This window comes from Bos taurus, chromosome 17 (genome assembly GCF_002263795.3).
Source record: "Bos taurus isolate L1 Dominette 01449 registration number 42190680 breed Hereford chromosome 17, ARS-UCD2.0, whole genome shotgun sequence".
Classification (NCBI taxonomy): Eukaryota; Metazoa; Chordata; class Mammalia; order Artiodactyla; family Bovidae; genus Bos; species Bos taurus.
This window is the reverse complement of record NC_037344.1, coordinates 11,205,645-11,230,076: the sequence shown is the minus strand read 5'-3', so window position 1 is coordinate 11,230,076 and position 24,432 is coordinate 11,205,645. Positions and strand designations below refer to the sequence as shown.

General features: G+C 39.6%; 1 long non-coding RNA gene across 1 annotated transcript in view; it reads right to left on the bottom strand.

Moving 5' to 3' along the window:
* Positions 1–863: 863 nt before the first annotated feature.
* The window catches only part of LOC101906544 (uncharacterized), a 69,253-nt gene continuing 45,684 nt past the window's right edge, over positions 864–24,432 (bottom strand). The window contains exon 4 of the long non-coding RNA XR_238035.5: positions 864–3,291. This is a non-coding gene — a long non-coding RNA (uncharacterized lncRNA). The remainder of the gene's footprint in view (positions 3,292–24,432) is intronic.

Genomic DNA, 24,432 nt, shown 5'->3' with positions numbered 1-24,432 from the left:
TAATCTTTTGAAAAGCAGTAATTGATTAATATCAAAGCAGATCAATAAGCTAGATGGGACTAAAGCAGTATAGTTCATGTGTCTCAATGATGAAATAGTGAAGAGAATCAGGCCTGCATGCTACTTCTGCTTAGGCACTGTGCAGCTTAACACGTGGCTTCAGTTTCCTAACCCATCTGGGCCTTGGGAACCTCATCTGTACAGCCACAGAGCAAAATCCTTTAGATTCTCCCTATATTTATTCTGAATCCTGCAGACACCTCAAATATGTGCTATGGTCTGGGATGAAGTGGTTTGGCTTAGCCCTAACAATGGCTCACCGAAAATCTATTTCCATTCCTAGAGAAAATAACTCACTACATGTTCCATCATGCCTAAATTATTAAATATGAAACAGAGAACCCTCAACTTTTCTTGCAGGTATGAGTTAAGGAGACCACAAAACCCATTTTGCCAGGCTGTGCTTTATAATAGCTTCTAAGTTACTTGCCTTGTTTTTATAAATTATTTTTTAAAAGCTTGTTTTATAGATTATGCTCTCACCTCTAAATAGGAGCAGATCCATTTTAAAAAACACCGTGTTCTGCTATACATTTATTTTTTCAAACTTGATGTTGAATCTCAAACCCAAATCAAAAGAGAAAAATTCCTCTTTACTCCAAGTTTAATACAGGGCAGATTTTCCATGAGCCAAGTCTTCAAATATTTGCTTGACTCAGGGAGACCTTTCTCAGTTATCTGTCAGTATTGCTCAGATTCCAACAAATGTCTGAGATCAGACTCATTCTGAGCCAAGCCAAGCCAAGCTTCTTAAGTCGTCCAGTGTATTCTTCGTGGAAATACGACTGCAGTTTAGGGAGGATTCAAAGAGATGCTTAAGATGAATGGTACATATATAATCATATTTACCATAAAAATATAATTATATCAATATGATAAACATTTTGAAGTATATGATGGCAGACACTGGAGTCTGAACAAGATAACTGAGACGCATTTTCCCTGAATGTAAGCATTTTTATATGGCTTTTTTTTTTTTTTTAATACACGCCTGTCTTTTAAAAACATCCCTTGGGTTTATCCTTCTAAAGCTTTCACCTGGTCTGCTTGTTTCCTCTGAGATGAGGTCCCTGGGGTTTGCAAACACTGGTCGTGTCTTCAAGGGCTGCAACGGATTCAGAGTTCAGTATCTCAGAAAGGAATAAATACAGAACCGGAAGACCTTGTCTGGAACTAAGACCTTCTTTAGGGATAATGAAAATCACCTATTGTATGTTATTAGCATTTGGGTTTCAAAGCAGAATGCTTTTTAAGCGCTTGCTTTCAAGTTTTCTCCCTCCTCGTAGCTGTAGCACTTTGTTAGGGCTTGGCTTCTTCCCTAAATAGAAATTATTTGTATGCCCAGAAATACACCGTGGAATCTCATGAATGCAGAGAGATATTTTCAGATCACTCAGTTAACCGATGCATCCTTTCTTACCACCCTTCACATCCTTGGAAATTTAGAAGCGGGCTCATTAGTGCCTAAAAACTAACAAACCTATCAGAGCTTCCTCTCTCTTCTTAAAGAACTAAAGAGGGTTTTAAAAAGATCATCATTTTTGTTATTTCTCACTTCCAGGGGTTTGAAATTGCAGCTGTCTGCTCCACACCCTTCTTATAAATTCTGTGTTCTAACACAGAAGGACTCTTGCCCTTGCCATGACTTTTGTCCTTGATCCCCACTTTTTTTCCTTGGCATGACTTAAGTTTCTTTCAAGAGTCATTCATTGTATTTCTGACTGGATTTCCTTGGTTGTTGGGCTCATTAAGTCCTGGCCTGAACTGGCTTTTCCCAGCCACCGCTTCCCCTCAGCCCTTATTCACGGCTCATCCGCCTGAGCCCCAGGCAACAACCAGGGGGCGGTGGGGGGGGGGGCTCTTTCTCCATTTCAGGCTGCCCCCCACCCCATTCTTCCTTCCCATGACTCCACCCTCAAGTTCAAGGCCAGCCTGAAACTTGTTGAGCAACTTTAAAAAGCTCCTGGGCCTCCTCTCTCTGTCTCCTCCATTAGGGGCGGCCAGAACGGAGCCAGTTCACATCTTTTGGAGTTGAGATGGGCAGCAAGAGCCTTGGGTTCTGACTGCTGGAAGATTCCTACTTCCTTGTGGTGGAGGTCCTGTGCTCTTCCGAGAATCTCTAGTGGGGCTGTCACTCTCCGCCAGGTTCAGAGGGTTTTGTTTTTTTTTTTATTGTCTCTGTCAGTTAGCAGCCCAAGGTTACCGCCAGCTCTCTGTCAGGGCTTTGATTTTTGTCAGCTATGGCCAGGTCCTTTTAGTTATCTGCTATCTTTTCAGCTTTGTTCAGCCTGAGCTCTACTTGTCTACTAATTAGCTCTTTGGAGATTTCCCTTTAAAAACCCACTATCACAGAGGACAGGAACTGTTCAAAAGTTTTGTGCTTCATAGAAATTCCATATTCATCCATATCGCATACAGCCATATTTTTAAAATTAAAACTGGCAGGTCAGGCCAATTTAAGGTATAGAAGTAACCTCGTCTCTAAAGAGAGACCTTCGGGTTCTTGATCAGGTATGGAGATGAGGGACAGGGAAAGGAAAGGGGTTTACATCAAAAAAACACTGAGGGGCACAAATTAAAAAGGAACGATCACTCTGGATAACATATTCACATTTTCTTTATCTTCTGGTGTGCAAATATTGTGCTAGCTGAATATAAAAGTAGCACAACTTTAGGTTACAAAAAAAAAAAAAGAAAAACCACACTGTAATAACATCAAGAGTGGTCTTACATCAAGGAGGACCCTGAGGATGTCTTTGTTGTCAACTTCAGAAGAAAAGAGAGGAACAGAAGAGGAAACTGGCAGAAGGAATAGATGCCAAAGAGAACTCAAAGGATTAGGTCCGGGTGAGGTGATCGGTATTCGAAAACAGTCTGCCTTCTGGCTCTGATCTAAGGAAATAGGCTGGCAGCCAAGCCAGAGGGCATAGCCGCACAAACACACCTTCAGCACACTGCTTGAGGGTTGCCTGAGTGCCTTAGAAATTGTGCTGGCAATTAGAAGGCTCTGCGAGAGCAATAGGCAAAATACTTGATTTCTTGATAAAACTCTGCTTTTTACATCATCCCTAACCTGGTTGTCCCCTCCACACAAACATACCTTTTATTTTTCCCTTGTTTGCTTTTTTTTGTAGGCTCCCTTCTTTTGCTAGGCTCCTGAGTCCATTTTCCTTCTGCTAACTTCGTGCTGTTGTAGGTTGCGCTTACATTGCATTTACACACTGTTAATGCCTGCAAGATGAAAGTAAAAACCTTTGAATATATTAATGCTATAACACAGATGTCTTACTTTTTACTCTCTCTTTTTTTTTTTTTAAGCAAGTTGATGTGGCTAATAATGATGCAGATTGTGCTGGATGGATGTGCAGATGAAACAGGGGAATACAGATTAAATAAAAATTTCTTCAAAGCTTACGTTTGCTTCATAATTTAACTTCTGGGCTTGTCTCAGTGGTAGTAGGTGTGGACCAGGCATCACAACATTGTTCTAAAACATCTTGGCATCACAGAACCACAAGCAGCCAAACAGCACGGCTGCGCTTCTGCGAAGCCAGAGGAAAATAATAATAAAGAAAATAGAGACTGTCAGCGGCTCCGTACACAGGGATCTGACCCAGATGCTAATAATGCGGGAGCTGAGAGAATCAGGGACAGAAGTTCTGGGCTCAAGAAGTAATCTGCTCATATTCTGAACTTGACTTTTTGTAGCTATATTCAATGCCTCTGTAGCCTGATGTTGAATGAGGTGTGTGCCAGAGGTGGTCACACACTCACTCTGGAAACATCCATGGAATGACTCAATGCAAAATTGAGCTCTCTTAAACAATGAATAAAAGGAGGGCATTGATGACATAAGGCCTTGGAGAAGGTACAGTCAATTTCTCTTTCATGTATCTGTCCATTTAAGGAGGATTGGTCAGGATGCCACTCTGGGCTGGGGATCTTGCTAGGTCCCCAGGATATAAGGTTGGGTGAGACACAACCCCTTCCCTCAAGGAACTCATGGTCCAGTGGAAGCAGAAAAGCTGCACTATCATCTTTTGAAGGAATGAAGAAATGCCGTGGTTCTCCCGGGAAGGAAGAGCAGTCTGCCAGGCCAAATGGGGCAGGATTGCATCTGAGTTCTGCATCTTTCATGTGTGAAGAGAAATGTACCAGCTGGACAGACGAGAAGGAGAAGCAGGGGTTGAGACCTGGAGTCACGGATGAGCAGGACGGCAGCATGGCTGGAGCTTAGGCTGTATTTGGGGGAGGCTGAGCCAGGGGAACAGCATGATGGGCCCTAAGGTTAGTCATTGAATCAGGCTCTACCAGGCCTCCTACACTGAGCTAAGGTTTTTAGAATTTACACCACAGGCAACAGAAAGGCAACAGAAAGCTTTGCCAAAGGAAAAGAGTGACACAATCTGATGTCTTTTTTGTGATAATTAACGGCTGAAAGGAAGGACATGGCCCCTCTAGAAGAGACTGTCAGGGACATGTGTGATTCTCCAGACTGTGATGACCACAGTCAGCTGAAGAAAAGAGGCTGGATTCAAAATACACTATGGAGAAACTTGGAAGAGCAGAGCTGAGCACCAGCTGAAAATGTCTATCCGTGACCACCTTGTCCCCTGTCCCCCCTGGATGATCTCACAGCTATCTTGCAGTTCCAAGGGAACTTGCTGGGAGTTCCAAGCTCCTTTCCAGGTAAATGGCACTCAGTGCATACAAATCTAATAAGATACATGGAGGAAGCTCATTCGTCTTCCCTCTTCCACTGTGAGCTCTGTGAACACAGATGGCAGTTATGCCTTCCCTCCTCCGTTGCCTCAGACAGCATCCAAATACAGCACTGAAGAGAACACAATCTTCGTGTTGTGTTCCTGAATGAATGACTCAAAATGAGTGACAAAACTGAATGCAACACCTCCCTGCCCCAGGCTGTAAAAAAAAAAAAAAAGAAAAAGAAAAGAAAGAAAGCACTGTTTGCTTAAAGTAGTTGCTGGATTGCAAAATGTATTTACTTTTTTAATTTTGAGAGAAGGGAAGTAGTAGTCAATTTATTGTAAACAGATAAAAAATGCTACCCTCCGGTGCTTTTTGGAAATGAACCTCCATCTCTTTGCAGAAATAAAACTAAGTGTATGTTATTTAGGTGGTCACCTGGAATGTTGATTTCTTGGCTTCTCATGTGACACACACAGAGCAGGAATATGTGGTTACATGGAAGATGCGCTTCAAGAAATGACTATCCAGGCCTGGGCTTTTTGGACGAGTGATGATATGAGAAGAGATTCGTTGCCTTCTGCCGATGTTACTAAAGAAACACTAGGTGGGTGTGGCTGACAGGGACTGTTGGGTAGGTCGGGCACCGCACCAGGACACTTTGCCAAGGGGCAAGTGAAATCGAGAAGTTGTGTCTGTCTTGAGGGGGACTTTTTTCTATATCATACCTAAGAGCTGGATGGGAGAATGGGATCCTGGACTCGAGTTAAGATGACTAGAATGAATGGAAAAGGGTATTGCTGGGACCAGTTTCACAGACAAACACCCAATCATATCTATGCCCTCCTCCCCAGTCTCTATCCTGTCCTTTCAAAGTATCTTTCCCCCTATTTTTTTTTCCCTCAATGGTTTCTGAGCTTCATTTCAGCCCTGATGTTTGGACCTTCTCTCTCTCACACTCAACTTGGCTGGTACAGCTTTAAAGGGACCTAAAAGGAAACCGAAGCACACAAGGTCTTTAAACACGATTGACACTGCCATCTGTCAGGCGCCAAGGGCATCTGGGAGAGATGTGCTCTATGCTCATCTGGCCAACTGGTCGACTGTGGGACCCTAATAATTACATTATTGAAGCCAGAGCACCAGCCATGGTATGAAACTTCAGACATTACTTATGGATGAAATGAGGTCAGAAGAGGTCAGAAAAAGACAAGAGATGAGCTGGCCATGACAGCTGTCCAAGCTGCCCTTGAGATGCAGCTCACAACACTGGAGTCAGAACTGCATTTTTTCTTGGAGAGGAGGTTCTGCCCACCAGAATCACTGCTGCTATGGTGTTTCAACCCTACGGCAAGTCTCCCAGGCAAAGCAACTCTCCTGGAGGAGGATGCAGGAAAAGCCAGCAAACACTGCTTCTGAAATGTGGAAAGCATTAACCTCATGTTTCTGCTTGTCTAGTGAGCTTTACTGCCAGGCTGGGGGCTCCATGAGAGGAGCTATTAGCATTGTGGTAAATCCTTAAGCAACTCTCCGAATGAAAAAATGTACACAGGCATGAACACAGGCATGAATGAACAGAGAACTTGATGGCTGCAAAACGCATATGCCTTGGTGCAGAGTTGAGGAGTGAGCTCTTTCAAAACAAATCTCAAAGAAGAAAAAACATTTTAAGTCTGTTTCTTTGGTTGTACAGTCAAATTAAAGGTCGGCCCTGTGAGTGATACTTTACTGTTGTTTACCTAATTTTCTAGAGGAGAAATATAGTTAGATGTTGACTTGGAGTATTATAACAGGATTTACTCTATCTTAAACATGAAGCCACAAACAAACCCTTAAAACAAAATCATTCTGGCCTTTTATGAATGGCCCCTTATCTAGGGCCAGAAATTTAAAAAGGGAATAGATCTAGATACTTATATTTATCCTTCATAAAATTTCTAGTTTCTTGCACAAGAAAGTAACATATTGACTTGAGAATTGGTGACTTCATTAAGTTTCACAAAGTACCTTTTTCATTTCATCTGAATGCTGTCCCAATGATACCCACTACTTAGAAAGAAATACAAATATAATACACACATTCTTTGAGAAAAATACTAAGTAATAGTAACCTCAAGGAGCCAAAGAATAAAAACAACAGAGTTCCCATTTCCAAGTATACTAGATCAGTCCAATTTTGAGTTAACGCTGTAAAAAACATATTTAGAGTGTTACATTTGTAAACATAATGAGATGAAGAATTTTTCTTTCTGAAGAAGCAAAAACTGCATTTCTAAACTGCAAGCCTTTCCAGCACATTGCTCTATGCCAAATGCAGCTTCCTTCTGTTGCACTTTATGTTAATGCTATTCTTTCCACAGATGAAAGTTTCATTTTAAAGAAGAGAAAAGGTACAGGAATATGGAGATACTATGGCAGTGACGGCAGGGAGGAATAGCAATAGTTTGTGTGGTTTGGGAATTCTCTTCTATGTCACCATCCCTCCCCATCCTGTGAGTGTAGCAAAATAATTGGCCAACATAATTAAATATGAATCCACATAACTTTAGACTCTGAACGCAGGATCAGTCCTTTGATAGGTTAAAAGAGTGCTTCATCCAGCCCCGCATTCCAAAAGCAAAGTGGGAAACCTATACTGCCTTTGATTCGTGAAAAGATGCATCTGCTGTAAATAAGAAGCACCTACTTGACATTTCCTTAGAAAGACTTCTGAAACCTTAGAATTTATCACAAATGCAGTGGGGGCATTATAGTACATTACAGTCCTTCAGTCCCAGTTTTCCCACCAGCATTCACATGTTCTTTTTTTTTTTTAATATGTATAACTGTAAGTTTATTAGCACTAAAATTTTTTAAAAATATTATCTCTTATAAACATATTTTTAGAGAGTGAAATATATATGACATTTTTCATTTTAACTTTTTAAACTTTTTATTTTAAATTAGAGTACAGCCAATTAACAATGTGATAGTTTCAGGTGTATAGCAAAGGGATTCAGCCTTAAATATATGGGTAACCATTTCCCCCCAAACTTCCCTTCCATCCAGGCTGCCACATAGCATTGAGCAGAATTCCCTGTGCTATACAGTTTGGGATCGACATGTATCCACTGCTATATTTAAAATGCAGATGTTCTGAAAAGGAAAGTTTTCAGCTGATTTGGGAGACAGCAGTACCATTAGAACTAAAGTAAAAGAAACAAACAAAAACCCATCATGTAACAGTGATCAGCAGTTAGAAAATGATTCAATAATGTTTACTAAAGATTTGTGATGGGCAGAGCTCATTACCAGGCACCATGGAAAAGTATAAATCAAATAGCAAATATAGTTCCTTTTCCTCAAAAGGCCTAAAGTCAAATGGAAGAATCATATATAAACAAATGCGTGTGAACCTTAAAAAAAAATCAGAGCATGCAAAACCAAATTACAAGTGAATGCACACAAATTTGTGCAAAGGCACCTCACTGGCAGGCTGAATTCATAAGAGACAGCCTCAAAACTTAGGCTGTCAGGCACAGACACACAGCTGGATGACAATGCTGCCCACAACAGAAACTTTGTCATTTTCTGTCAAAGCATTTATTTATTATGAGATAAGGGAGTAGCTCCATGGTTTGATAATATGATAAAAATTTAATAAAATGAATCCAATAATTGATTTACACACTCTTCTGTTGATTGTTCTCAACGGACTATGGTTTAGCTATTTTAATATTATATTTATTTTAATATATATTTATTGCTTTAGCTAAAAAGGAGGTAGACATTTAACTTGTCATATTTAAATAATGTGCCAGAAATATGATATTTTTTAGGTTATTTGGAGGGAAATGTGACATATCTCTATGCTAATGTTGAGATTTTTAAATTTATGAGGCAAGGAATAAGAAAGTATTTAAACAGATTTTCCCCATTATATTAAGACTGTTACATAGAGACTGTCATCTTAATTCTTTTATAATCTGAACATTTAGAATTTGGTTAGGATGGAGAAAGAAGAAGGCATCTGGTTCTAAGAAATAATTTCTCATAGAAAATTCTAATATTTAGAACCAAATTTCATAAACATTCAAAAGGAATAATCAGATGGTCTATCTGAGTACAGAAAGACTGGTTGCTACTTTTGATAAAGATTTAATCTGTCAGACAATGATGACAGAACTGTATACACGTCAGGATTACAGGCAGGACTGTGAGTATCCTGAGAAGTTATTGATCACTACATCTGAGTTAAGAAATTAGGGAGACAAGTTAATTCCTAACAGGATTCGCTATGTCTGACTAACTGTACTTATAGCTGTATAAGTGACTGGTCAAACGAGTTACTCACAGTTGTGAGATCTGTGAGTTACCATTTAAGAAGGGATGTGCTTAGGTTTATAATAAAGGCATTATTTCAAATTCATCTCTGCCATAAATGACAAGTTTATTTGTAGTCTTCTTTAACATTTTGATATGTGGTCTATGGGAATTTTATACAAAGTAATATGCACCCAGAAGAATCAAAAACACAGAATGAAGTGATCAATAAAGCCCAGGTAAAACCGTCATGTATAATTCGTCTATTTATTTAAATCCTGTTCATCAGCAAGTCCAATTAATTGTGATATTTCTGTTAATAGTTTAACAGTAATAATAAAAATTGGTATTCAGAATTATAAATCTGGCATCCTTGAAATATCTTCTGAATCATTAGTTTGAGAGATAGCATACATGTCTTTTGTTAGTTTATACATATTAATTGATACCAAATTGTTATCTTAAAAAAAAGGGTGAGAAGTTTGCAATGGTATACCATAAACACACATATACACACACAAGATCTCTAAAATAAAAATATATTAGGACTCCCCTGGTGGTTCAGCATTTAAGATGCCTCATTTCCAATGCAGGAGATGCAGGTTCCAACCCTGGCTGGGGAACTAAAGATCCTACATGCCTTGTGGTGCAGCAACAAACAAACACTCAAAAACTGTTATTTAGTACAGAAGAAATAACAAATTGATTTTTTAAAAATCTATGAAACTGTGAGAACTGTAGAGAAATGTGACAAGTGCTGCTGGAATGTGGTGGAACAGAGAGGTCCCTGGACATGGAGACAGGAAAGCCAGTTCTAGGAGCAGGAACAGCAATTTGTATACTTCAGTTTCCCTGTCTGTGCAAAGTGGACGCCCTTGACCACTCAGTGCTGACCTTCCTATGTTCAAGTCACGAGGGACAGAGATAAATCTTTCTCTGGCTCATCCCACACATTCTGCATATAGAGAAGAGGCTAAACATCTTAAAACCAAGCTGAACATAAATGATAAATTCATGGCGGCATTGCTTAGTGAGTGGCCTTTAAGTAAGACAAAAAGCTGAAATTCTGAGGCTGCAGTACTAAGAGTCAGTTCCTCAGATCATGCTATCTTCATCATTTCATCTGCACCAAAAGCAACATTTGCTGTAAACTCATGTATAAAAGATGCATTTTGTGTTAACTAACTTGGGACATGTTAATATGCTACTTTTACAAGTCAAAATTTATTTGCTCTCACATTTATAAATCCTGACTCATGACACATTTTTCACACTCAGCTAGAGATGATCTGTTCTAAAAATATGTAACTTTTTAATTTTTTTAGAAGCTACGTTAATTATCTTCCAAAAATATTGCAAGGTGATGGGGGCAAGGGAAGAAGGGAACCTTTTTCATCTTCATAAAACTGGTGAAACAGAACAGTTTGTAGCTTGCCTCCTGCTTGACAGGTGTTTGCATTGGGCAGAGTAAGAATTCCACACAGCCCAGTAAACACCAGGGAGCCGTGATGCAGAGTTTGAAATATTGGGGAAAGTTGGATTCCAGCTGGGAACGTTGCACCTTTAATTTCTCATGGTTGAATACGAACAGGGTAAAAAACCATAATTAGAAATTATATGGGATACAAAAAAAGCAACTTCTGTGTCATAAAAGCAACGTGGGTTCTACCTGGTCCCTTTTGGGCTAAGTAAGCTGTTTGATCAGCTTCTCTCAGTCTCTGTGGATGTCCTTATATGAGTCTAATTGAAGGACTCCTGTTCTCTTTTTATTTTTGCTCTATGAAAAATGTATCGGAGATGTCTTATAATGAACTTTGATATGGTGAAATGATAATAATGTCCTAATTATATATAAAAATGTAATTACACTTGCTTCTATTATAGAAAAACTCCCTTTATAATGAAGTGTTATGTTGGAAAAAGATTTTCATTATATAGGCGGACTCCTTTACTTGTTAATTTGAGCTCTGATTCATCACTTTAATATTAAAAAATTTCTTTGTAAGTTACTTTTGATGTGTCTCATTTATGGTTCATTTCACTTCCTGGGCACCACCAGGAGCCCACATCCAAACTTCTTTGAAAGACACTTAAAAATACATCTTTCAAAAGAAATTCTTCTTTCTAGATGGTGGAACAGCGGTAATCAAGAAAAACATTACTGACCTTCTCATTTACCTGAGCTCTGAAAACTTTTATTTTGAAATTTGAGAACAAAAAGATATGTGGCTTTTCAGATGTTTAAAAACCTGTGCATGCCTGAGATTGTAACAGGTAGACTATCGAAAGATCGGTTTTAGCCAAAAAGCAGTTACACAGGTAAAGTCACGGCACTCACACAATACGGCTCCTTTCCTACTCTTTTTGGATTTGCTCAGAACTTCATTCCACCAAATCAAGTACAAAACTGGGAAGGGCGATAAATCCTTTTTCTTCACTCTTTATAACAAACCAGCCAAAGTCTTGGTAGGAAAATAATTAGATGCTTGAAATTAGTTTTGAAATATTCAGTTATTCAACTGAATCTGTCCACCATCACAGGAGATAAATATTTCATCATTAGCATCAGAAAAAAAAAGAGATTAAGCTATAAATTGTCAGAATAAACAAGAAAATGTAACTGGCTAAAGAAGACATTCAACACTGTGGCAAGAGAAACCAAAAATTAATACAACTACCACAAAGTACTATGCTTATTTTAGGACATTCACTTTTAGATTTTAGTGAAATTAATTCATTAAAAACAATTGTGGGTCCCTTGAAGGGAGACTATGATTTAAGTAGGTCTGACTTTTATAACATCAGAGTCCCTATCTTTGTTTATTGTTCTATAATTTCTAAGTAGAATGGGAATCTTGAAAATACTAGGGAATTCTCAGCTTCTTTAAAAACCTCTTCCTGAATTTGATGACTTGAAGAATTTCATTATAACTTTAGTTCCAAGGCTTTAAGGGAGTCATACTTGATTCTGCCTGCAATGCAGGAGACCGGGTTCAATTCCTGGGTCAGGAAGATCCCCTGGAGTAGGAAATGCATATTCACTCCAATATTCTTGCCTGGAGAATTGCATAGACAGAGGAACCTGGTATGCTACAGTCCACAGGGTTGCAAGGAATCAGACACAACTGAACGACTAACACCTGACTACCTCCCAAGCATCTCATATTCACAGCCATCCCTCAGTCTAAACCATGGTCATGGCTCACTCAGATTCCTGCAATGGCTTTCTGCTCCCTCTCCAATCTATTCTTCATTAATCAGTTAATGACCTTGTAAATAATAAACTAAACCCTTCCATCTCCAGGAATAAGTCCTTCCCATGGTTTCCCTGTGCACTCAGAGTGAATCCCAGGTTCCTTACATGGCTGTGATCTGATTCTTACACATGCCTCCAACCTTACTGCCTGCCACTCCCCCGTCAACTCTCAACAACTCTCAACACACTTTCAATCTCTTAAAAATACTGTGCTCTGCCCTCTCTGCCTAAACGATCCTTCCCAAATAATCTATGGCTTGTTCCTTTCATGCCAGTTTCACTGTTACTGGAAGTGCCTGTGGCTGCCTGCCTGAACAGGGCTGTTCTCTTGCCCAGCACCCTATTTCCCTTTTCATTATTCCTGCTTTAATTGTCCCTCAGGTAGTTGAGTGAGGTTTTCCCATTTCTGTATCCTTCATAATGTGTGGTTCTCAAGAAGAAAAGTCACTGCTGCTGCTGCTGCTGCTAAGTCACTTCAGTCGTGTCCGACTCTGTGTGACCCCATAGACGGCAGCCCACCAGGCTCCCCCATCCCTGGGATTCTCCAGGCAAGGACACTGGAGTGGATTGCCATTTCCTCCTCCAATGCATGAAAGTGAAAAGTGAAAGTGAAGTCGCTCAGTCGTGTCCGACTCTTAGCGACCCCACTGTAGCCTACCAGGCTCCTCCGTCCATGGGATTTTCTGGGCAAGAGTACTGGAGTAGGGTGCCACACTAAGCCCCAAACCATGTCTACTCACCCATCTCCTGCCTCCAAGAATCGAACCTTTCCTCTTCTCCCAAATTTACCAAATACTTGCACCTCACCAGACTCTGAAGAGGCCTTACAAATAGCTGTGAAAAAAAGAGAAGAGAAAAGCAAAGGAGAAAAGGAAAGATATAAACATCTGAATGCAGAATTCCAAAGAATAGCAAGAAGAGATAAGAAAGCCTTCCTCAGAGATCAATGCAAAGAAATAGAGGAAAACAACAGAATGGGAAAGACTAGAGATCTCTTCAAGAACATCAGAGATACCAAGGGAACATTCATGCAAAGATGGGCTCGATAAAGGACAGAAATGGTATGGACCTAACAGAAGCAGAAGATATTAAGAAGAAGTGGCAAGAATACACAGAAGAACTGTACAAAAAAGACCTTCATGACCCATCACTCACCTAGAGCCAAACATTCTGGAATGTGAAGTCAAGTAGGCCTTAGGAAGCATCCCTATGAACAAAGCTAGTGGAGGTGATGGCATTCCAGTTGAACTATTTCAAATCCTGAAAGATGATGCTGTGAAAGTGCTGCACTCAATATGCCAGCAAATTTGGAAAATGCAGCAGTGGCCACAGGACTGGAAAAGGTCAGTTTTCATTCCAATCCAAAAGAAAGGCAATGCCAAAGAATGCTCAAACTACCGCACAATTGCACTCATCTCACACGCTAGTAAAGTAATGTTCAAAATTCTCCAAGCCAGGCTTCAGCAATATGTGAACTGTGAACTTCCAGATGTTCAAGCTGGATTTAGAAAAGGCAGAGGAACCAGAGATCAAATTGCCAGCATCCACTGGATCATAGAAAAAGCAAGAGAGTTCCAGAAAAACATCTATTTCTGCTTTATTGACTATGCCAAAGCCTTTGACTGTGTGGATCACAATAAACTGTGGAAAATTCTTCAAGAGATGGGAATACCAGACCACCTGACCTGCCTCTTGAGAAATTTGTATGCAGGTCAGGAAGCAACAGTTAGAACTGGACATGGAACAACAGACTGGTTCCAAATAGGAAAAGGAGTACATCAAGGCTGTATATTGTCACCCTGCTTATTTAACTTCTATGCAGAGTACATCATGAGAAACGCTGGGCTGGAAGAAGCACAAGCTGGAATCAAGATTGCCAGGAGAAATATCAATAACCTCAGATATGCAGATGACACCACCCTTATGGTAGAAAGTGAAGAGGAACTAAAAAGCCTCTTGATGAAAGTGAAAGAGGAGAGTGAAAAACTGGCTTAAAGTTCAACATTCAGAAAACGAAGATCATGGCATCTGGTCCCATCACTTCATGGCAAATAGATGGGGAAACAGTGGAAACACTGGCTGACTTTATATTTTGGGGCTCCAAAATCACTGCAGATGGTGACTGCAGCCATGAACTTAAAAGACGCTTACTCCTTGGAAGGAAAGTTATGACCAACCTAGATAGCATATTCAAAAGCAGAGACATTACTTTGCCAACAAAGGTCCATCTAGTCAAGGCTATGTTTTTCCAGTGGTCATGTATGGATGTGAGAGTTGGACTGTGAAGAAAGCTGAGCACCGAAGAATTGATGCTTTTGAACTGTGGTGTTGGAGAAGACTCTTGAGAGTCCATTGGACTACAAGGAGATCCAACCAGTCCATTCTGAAGAAGATCAGCCCTGAGATTTCTTTGGAAGGAATGATGCTAAAGGTGAAACTCCAGTCCTTTGGCCATCTCATGGGAAGAGTTGACTCATTGGAAAAGACTCTGATGCTGGGAGGGATTGGGGGCAGGAGGAGAAGGGGACGACAGAGGATGAGATGGCTGGATGGCATCACTGACTCGATGGACGTGAGTCTCAGTGAACTCCGGGAGTTGGTGATGGACAGGGAGGCCTGGCGTGCTGCGATTCATGGGGTCGCAAAGAGTCAGACACGACTGAGCGACTGAACTGAACTGAACTGAGACTGCGAATGTGCTGCTCTCTGCCTGGATGGCTCCCTCATAGTCTGCGAACTAAAGATTTTCAAAATCTAATCTTTGTATTCTTCTGGAGGGCATATACCACGTGGCTTCTGAAATCTTAGCTCCCCAACCAGGGACTGAATGTGGGCCTCTGGTAGGCAGTGAGAGTGCAGAGTCCTAACCACTGGAACACCAGGGAATTCCCTTTTTTTGTCTTTCAAGACTCCAATCAAATGTCCTCTCATCTCAGAAGCCTTCTTTGATTCCCATATTCATAATTACTTTCTCCTTGAGTTTCAGCATCACTTTATTTATAGAATTAATCCCATCTTGGTTTGGGCTTCCCTGGTGGTTCAAATCATAAAGAATCTGCCTGCAATGCAGGAGACCCAGGTTTGATCCCTGGGTTGGGAAGATCCCCTGGAGAAGGAAATGGCAACCCACTCCAGTATTCTTGCCTTGAGAATCCTGTGGACAGAGGAGTCCATGGGGTTGCAGAGAGTCAAACTGAGCACACAGACAGACACATCTTTGAATCAAAGATAGTTATACACAGATTTGTCACCTTCATAACCACACCTCTGACGGTTTGGGGTATTTTTCTCAGTATGAGTTTTCTAAATTTTAAACAACATTGATTTTATGCTTCATCTCCTTTCAACAAATAAATTGTATAACTGAGTAGACAAAGGATGTTTCCACTTACTAAACAAAACTGGTAAAGTCAATGGTTTTCTCTATCAGAATTTTCATTCAAATGTCTCAAATCTTTGCTATTTGACACTTCACCATAAGCAGGTTAATTGTAAAGCAATTCAAATGTCATTTGACAAATAATGGCAACTTAAGGAGAACAATTATATTTCCACCTTTACATTTTTACTTTTCTCTGGGTAAAAATGGAGGACAAAAATTTGTCAATAGTCATTGCTACTGTGCATGATATTTCATAGGACTATAAACATGATGAGGTCTCACTTACAACATGGGTTCGTAAGTCCTAAGATGGTATATGGTGCTTAATAATATCAAAAGGAAGACATAGCCAAGAAAACCCATTAATTTTTAAAAACTATTTTATACAACTAATTCTGGGAATGATTTTGGTAAAAGGTAAATATGACTAGATGACCTATTTTCATTCCTGCACAAAAAATAGTTATAACAAGTAATAATATGTTAAACTCAAAAGATCAGGGATTTAGAATTGACAAAGTCCCTCCTGGCTCATTGAACATTTTGGGATTTTCATTTCTCTACTTGTAAGATCTTTCAAGTTGTCTCATTTTAAACAATAAAAGGATGAAATAATGTATATATGCATCATTTCTGAAAATACTTTTTCAAGAGTATTATTAGTACCGAGAAAATTCTTTTCAAAATACTTCTTTAAAAAAAAAATCTTACCAATGTCTTCTTTCCTAGTAAACATATTCATTCTTTCAATAACCAGTATTTGAATACAAAAGGTGAAGTCTAAGGCACCAGGTGTGGTGTTTCTGAAAGAATTATATTCTGTTGCATGTAACAATTCAGTATAAATTGAATTGGATGGAGTAAAATAGAGGTTCATTTTTCTCTTTCATGGGGCTAGGCATTCAGAGGCTAATATGGAGGTGCCCTAGTTAACATGAAGTCTGCTTCTTCTAGTTTGTGCTCCACTATTGTTAATCACAGTTTTTATTCTCAAGATTGATACATGGCCCCACATGGCTGCTGGATCTCCGGCTTAATTCCTGAATTCCAGGCAAGAAAAGACACGAAGGGAAGGAAGGTCAAAAGGTCATGTTTTCTAGCTGAGTCAATTCCCTTAAAAAGATTGCCCAGAAATTCTACCCAACTTCTTAATATCTTCTGCTTATACCTCATTAACCATTCTTAGCAAAAGAGATCAGGAAATGTAATCTTTTATTTAGACATGCTGCTATTTTTAAAAATCAAGACTTTGTTCCTAAGGAATGAGAGAAGAATGAGCATTGGGAAAGTCACATCCTGTAATGATGTAATACATGTACTTGTGGATAAATATTTTCAACCTTATCCTGTTCACTCACTCTGCTCCCAACATGATGGCTTTCTGGTAGGACCTGTAGAATTCTTACAACTGCTTTCCTTCTCCATGGAGAGTCTGTCATCTGACTTCTTTCATGGCTGGTTCCTTCTCACGTGGGTAAAATGTCACCTCCTCTGTGATACTGTCCTCACAACTCTTGTCTGTAGGAATCTCCTTCCCTAATCCTGTTATGCCCTCCATGAAACTCTGCTACATCTTCCAAAGCACTTGACACCGTCAGTATTCCTGCCTTTATATATTTTTACTAGTTTATTATTTGTATATCCATAAAGAGGGTGTTCTCTGGGTTGGGACACTCCTGGAGAAGGACATGGCAATCCACTCCAGTATTCTTGCCTGGAGAATCCCAAAGGACAGAGGAGCCTGGGCTACAGTCCACGGGGTCACAAAGAGTCGGACATGACTGAGCGACAAAGCACAGCATGAAGAGAGTGTAAACCCCATAAGAGCAGAGATTGGCTTTCATCACTGTTGTTTTCCCAGAACCCAGTTTCATGCCTCATGCATCGTGAGTGAGTGAAGTCGCTCAGTCATGTCTGACTCTCTGTGACCCCATGGACTGTAGCCTACCAGGCTCCTCCCTCCATGGGATTCTCCAGGCAAGAATACTGGAGTGGGTTGCCATTTCCTTCTCCATGCATTATAGTGTCCAATAAATCCTTGTTAAACAAAGGTGGGTGGGGGAAGAACTAAGAAACTGTTATTCAACAAATAAATGAAAATATCACCTTGCCAATATTTTTCTTTGGTGTGACCAGTTAAACCTCAAATTCTCTCTTACAGTTCTGATTTGTTTTGAGTCATGAGAATCAGGCTTCATATGTGACAACACAGGCAGTTCAGTTGGCTAGAATCATTCTGCTGAGCCCAAGAGTTTCTCTCCTTTGGCATGACGTGATAGGAAAGTTGGATTCATCTTCAAGATTGGCTATGAAAGTCTCCAAGTATGAGAAATGCCCCATGGAACACACAATCTTCTCCAAGTGATTCTCATAGGAACCTAATCAGACCACCCAGGTATCTTTGTTCCATTAATGGATCAGAGGGAAGTCCCATCCAAATTGGTTCAGATGGTAAAGAATCTGCCTGCAATGCAGGAGACCTGGGTTCAATCCCTGGGGCAGGAAGATCCCCTGGAGAAGGGAATAGCAACCCACTCCAGTATTCTTGCCTGGAGAATCCCATGGATAGAGGAGCCTGGTGGGCTACAGTCCATGGGGTTGCAAAGAGTTGGATGATTGAGCAACTAACACTTTAACACTTAAAATCCACCAGAAGCTTATGGAGAAAGTGATCCTCAAGCTTTCCTTTGACTTTGTATTTTACCTGGCATTCTTATGATGTCCATGGAAGTATGGAAGAAATATTCAATACAAACAATGAAAGAAAGGGAATATGAGAGGGTAAAAAGGAGGGAGAAGAAAAAAAAAGAGAGAAAGAAAGAGAGAGAGAAAGTATGAAATCAGACCCTTTAGTTGCAGAGAACTTTCCATTATGGCAGTCTGAGTCCCAGTCTTTGGAGAATTGCTGGAAGACATTTTAGCATCTCATTCTTCAAGGAGCTCATTAGGGGAAAGAAAAGCCCATGATGAAGGGGCAGTGCCATGTTTGAAGAGCCAGGGGTTCCTGTTATCTTGAATTATTAAGTAGTCAATGTTCAGTGGACCACCGCTTGCCCGCCTGTCTTCAGCAGGTGGTGGCCCTCTGCCTTTCTCTGGAAAGCAGCTGCTTCCACCCAGCCTCCCCAGAGCCTGCGACAGCCATTTGTTTTGATTTAAGACAGACAATGTCATTATTTTGTGCAGAACTTCACAGCAATGCTTCCTACTAAATCCTTGAACCATCTGAGTAGCACCAGGCAGACCGCTGGCTTTATTAATAATGCATCCACGCTTATCAATAGGTTTAGACAACTGTTATTTAGAAGCGTCTTCACAAGAAGCAGGGTGGATCTTTTTTCTCACACCAGTTAGCTTCATTCTGTCAGTTCCTTGATGTTGACATTACATCCAACTGTGTTCTGAAAGCCAGAGGTGTTAAAACTGTGTCTGGGCTGTTCTCTCTCGCTTTGGAGTGCTTCTTGATGAAGTTGAGACATGGTGATTGGCTTTCCCCTTTTTCTGCCCTTCCTTTCAACTGTATGCTAAAGGAAAAAATATTTCTGATCACTTCACTTTAAACCTTATTACAGGAAGGCTCCTCATACTCATTTTATTTGGGCTGGTTCTTGTTGACACTCTGTTCCAGTCTTGGTATATTTCAGTAGACTACAGTATCACTGATCTCTGTGAGGTGCATCCTGTCCATGGAAAGTTACACAATTATTTTTAATAGTCACAAAAGAAGCAATATACATTCTAAACCTTTGGATTTGAATACATTTCAAATGGCTACTGCAAAATTCAAGGTACTGGTTTGTCCCTTGCCAGGAAGCAATGTTAAAATAATGAAAATACTCTGAGATCCCATAGGGCAGCCTGGATCTAACGCCTGATGATCTGAGGAGGAGCTGATGTAATGATACTAGGAATAAAGCGCACGCTAAATATAATGCGCATGGTTGTGTATATATTAATATGTTGATGCGAATCTCTCAGTTCATCCCACCAGGTAGCAGGAAGCTGCTGTACAGCACAGGGAGCTTAGCTCCGTATAGCACAGGGAGCTTAGCTATAGCACTTAGGTCCCTGTGATGACCTAGACGGATGGGGTCGGGCAGGGTGGAAGGGAGGCTCACAAGGGAGGGGATATATGCATACACATGGCTGGTTCGTGTTTTTGCACAGCAGAAACTAATACAACATTGTAAAATAATTACTTTCCAATTAAAAAAATGTAATATACTCGATTCATCCCAAAATCATCCCCACCCCTGATCTGTAGAAAGACTGTCTCCCATGAAACTGGTCCCTGGTGCCAAAAAGGTTGGGTACTGCTGCTTCAGAGCATCAGTGACAGAAAAAAAAGCCAAGAAAATACAACCAAAACATTATTTTTTAGTGCTAGAATATGGAATATACCAATGCAGCAATTTCTTTTCCAATAATGATTTTTCCAGATTTCCTTTGTAAGCTCACCTATCATTGCTGCTTACCAAAATGTATAGGCAGTCTAGTGAAGTTGATAGGGCTGGTATCAGAGTCCTAATTTTAATGGAGAAATTATCCAGAAGGAAGCTTAAGGATTTTGCCTAGAACTGTATATACAGATCTTCCTCGATTTAAAATGGGGTCATATTCTGATAAGCCCATCATAAATTGAAAATATTGTAAGTTGAAAATGCATCGAATGTGCCTAATTTACTGAATATCATAGTATAGCCTCACCTATATTAAAGTCCTCAGAACACTACATTAGCCTACACTTGGGCAAGATCATTTAATGCAAGGCCTATTTTATAATAAAATGTTGTACATTTCATGTAATCCATTGAATATTGTATTGAAAGTGAAAAACAGAATGGTTGTCAGTGAATCAGCTGTTTACCGTTGTGATCAGACCATCAGTTCCGTTTAATTCAGTTGCTCAGTCGTGTCCAACTCCTTGCGACCCCATTGACTGCAGCATACCAGGCTTCCCTGTCCATCACCAACTCCCGGAGTTTACTCAAACTCATGTCCATTGAGTCCGTGATACCATCCAGCCATCTCATCCTCTGTTGTCCCCTTCTCCTCCCACCTAAAATCTTTCTCAGCATCAGGGTCTTTTCAAATGAGTCAGTTCTTCACATCAGGTGGCCAAAGTACTGGAGTTTCAACTTCAACATCAGTCCTTCCAGTGAATATTCAGGACTAATCTCCTTTAGGATGGACTGGTTGGATCTCCTTGCAGGATTCTCAAGAGTCTTCTCCAACACCACAGTTCAAAAGCATCAATTCTTCGGCGTTCAGCTTTCTTTATAGTCCAACTCTCACATCCATACATGACTACTGGGAAAACATAACTTTGACTAGATGGACCTTTGTTGGCAAAGTAATGTCTCTGCTTTTGAATATGCTGTCTAAGTTGGTCATAACTTTCCTTCCAAGGAGCAAATTGATCACAATTTTAATTTCATGGCTGCAGTCACCATCTGCAGTGATTTTGGAACACAAAAAAATAAAGTCTGTCACCGTTTCCATTGTTTCCCTATCTATTTGCCATGAAGTGATGGTACCAGATGCCATGATCTTCGTTTTCTGAATGTTGAGCTTTAAGCCAACTTTTTCACCCTCTTCTTTCACTTTCATCAAGACGCTCTTTAGTTCTTTGCTTTCTGCCATAAGGGTGGTGTTATCTGCATATCTGAGGTTATTGATATTTCTCCTGGCAATCTTAATCCCAGCTTGGGCTTCATCCAGCCCAGCATTTCTCATGATGGTATGATGATCATACTATATCCTACCATATATCACTAGCCTAGGAAAAGATCAAAAGTCAGAATGTGAATACAGATTCTGCTAAGTACATATCACGTTTGCACCATCATAAAGTCAAAAAATTGCAAGCTGAACCATCTAAGCTGGGGATCATCTGTATACATAAAATGACATGCATATACATACATATATATGCATTAGGTAATATGAATGTAGAATTCAAATTGCATGTATACCTATTCATTAAAAGTTCTTTGCTATGCTGTATTTTTCCTTGTAAGAAATGAAACAGGTTGTAGGCAGAATAACATGACCCTAAAATATCCACGTCCTATCCCAGAGCTGGTGAATGGAATGTGTTATGTTACAGGCAAGAGGGAATTAAGGTTGCAGATGGAACTAAAGTTGCTAATCAGCTGGAAATCATTCTGGATTATCCAGGTAGGCCAACACAATCACAGTGATTCATGAAAGGGGGATAGAGAGGCAGAAGAATCAGAACCATAGGGACAGTGTTAGGAGAAAGACTCAGCCAGTCCTTTCTGGCTTTAACAATGGAGTGGGGCCACTAGCCAAGGAATGCAGGCAGCCTCTAGAAGATAGGAAAGGCAAGAAAACTGATTCTCCCCTAGAATTCTACTGATTTTCATTTTAGCCCCATGAGATCACTTCAATTCTGGTCTTGAACTATAAGATGACACTATAAGATGATAAATTTGTGGAGGTTTTTAAAGCCACTAAATCTGTGGTAACTTGTTAGAGCAGTAACAGAAAACTAATATAATAACATTTATGTAATCTCTAGAAAAAAGCACAAAAATGATAAATATTGAAATAAACAAGCTTAAGGTAAACAATGTCAATCAAAAAAACCAAGAAAATGCCCACTTTCCTACACTATTGGCAGTACAGCATTTCTTGAGGACAACTGAGCACTATTTTTAACTATTGAAAATAGTTTAAAAATTTACCATATTTCTCGATGAAGAAACTGTGATTATCAGTATTTTTTATAATGAAAAGGCTGCAATTTCATACATATATACAAGCATGTGCATTTTTTTGAAGTATGATTTGAAACAGTAAACAGGAAAAAAACCAAAATATGTAACAGTGTGGGGTTAATTAAAATAAATTATGGTATATGTGTATATTATTAGCCAATGAAAATAATACTCTAGGAGAATATCCAATAACATAGAATGATCTCATAATGTACTATAAAAAAAGTTTATTTCTTTTATGTAGAATATATACATTTATACAAATTTAAATGTATTTGTAAGACTAGAGTAAAAGAAAAATAATAACAGCGATCATTTCTGGGTATAATTACTTTTTTCTTTTTCAATATTTTCCCAAATGAAAATGCATCATTTCCATATTCAAAAAAAGCATACAACAAACTCTATTTTTAAAACTGCCTTAGAGAATTGCCTTTCCCTAGTTCAACATAAGGGAGCTTGAGACCACTTTCCTCCCTAGGCACATATATCTTTTGCTCTAAAATAAATGACTGTTAAGTTATCTAAAGTAGTCAGAACTCTGAGCTGGAAGTATCATATGTGGAGAGAAGTAAATTGAGACAGGTAACATACCATCTACCACAAACAGTCTGAATTTAACCCAAAGTAGGAAAGATGCCTCAGGCTTGTTTGTTCATAAGACAAAGCAGGAGATTTGGAAGCCAATGAGCAGGTCGGAGAACAATTTCTCATTTGGCACTGGGTGGTGTTCTCTTCTCAGGTTTTGTGGAGTATCAATGTGAACCAGCCACAGAAGACTCATCAGATGGGGGAAAAGCTTTTCTGGCTTAATTGAATGCTTTCCCTTGCTTTAGAAATCTCCGATGCCTTTGTTAACTGATTTGTGATTTCCTAGCAGCCAATATATTTTTGGCTCACAGATGGGCAAGGGCATAAGGCTTTTTGTTTATTTTAAACCATCTAATACATTAAAATCCTATGTTTTGGCAGGGTTTTTAAATTTTCAAAAGTTTGATTGATCCATAGCAAAACATTTTAATATTTAGAATTTAAAATTCTAAAGGCATTGAAACAAATTTACATCTTATTGTAAATTTCAGGATTTCAATGTCGTCATAATGGAATTCTAGTAAGCTAGGTTCACTTCTAACAGTTTCAAAGTTTTAAAAAGAGAGAAATTTTTTATAATACCTTACTGCTTTTTCCAAAGGGGGACAGAACTCAAGAATGTATCACAATTTAACAATCGACATTTTAATTCTGTCTATATGGTTTTTCATAAATTAGCATAATTTATTCTCCCAATTTTACCTCCTTTTTCCTGACAGGAATTTAAGTTCTCCTCCAACAGAAGAATCTGGAATACATGGTCTCTGTCACTTGCATAAATATACATTATATAAAAAGTATACATTATATAAAATGACACAAGAGGTTTGTTCCCTGTTTGTTTGGGAAATTCCTTGAGTGAGGAAGTTAGGTTTTAACTTAATCCAAGAGGATGGCAAGAGGAGGAGAGAGTAGTAAATCAACAAATAATCAGATTGCTCCACTCACACAATTAATGAGGATTGGAGATGGGAGTAAAATCGACAGAAAGGAGCACACAACAGAACCAAAACGACAGCAGCGTGTTAAGAAGCTGGATCTGACAAAGAAATGACTGGAGAAAGACTGACAGAGGTCAGGTGCTCAAAAGGACTGTTAGAAACAGAACTTCTTAATAACCAGCAGAAAAGCATTTGCCTACTTTACTATAAGCCATAGAAGCCCTCTCTGTGGCTCAAACTCATCAGTAAGTTGACATCAAGGCTGCTATTGACATTTGAGTCAGCAAATGAGTTGAGGTACTATTCACCATGGGATGGGATGGCAAAACTGGGACAGTTAGAGGACTCAGAACCTGGGGCCAGACAAGACCTGGGTAATCTCAGCCTTTCTCACCTACCCCAAACCTGTCCCATGAGGACCATCAGAGGTTCTCAGGGAGGCCAGGTCTTCCA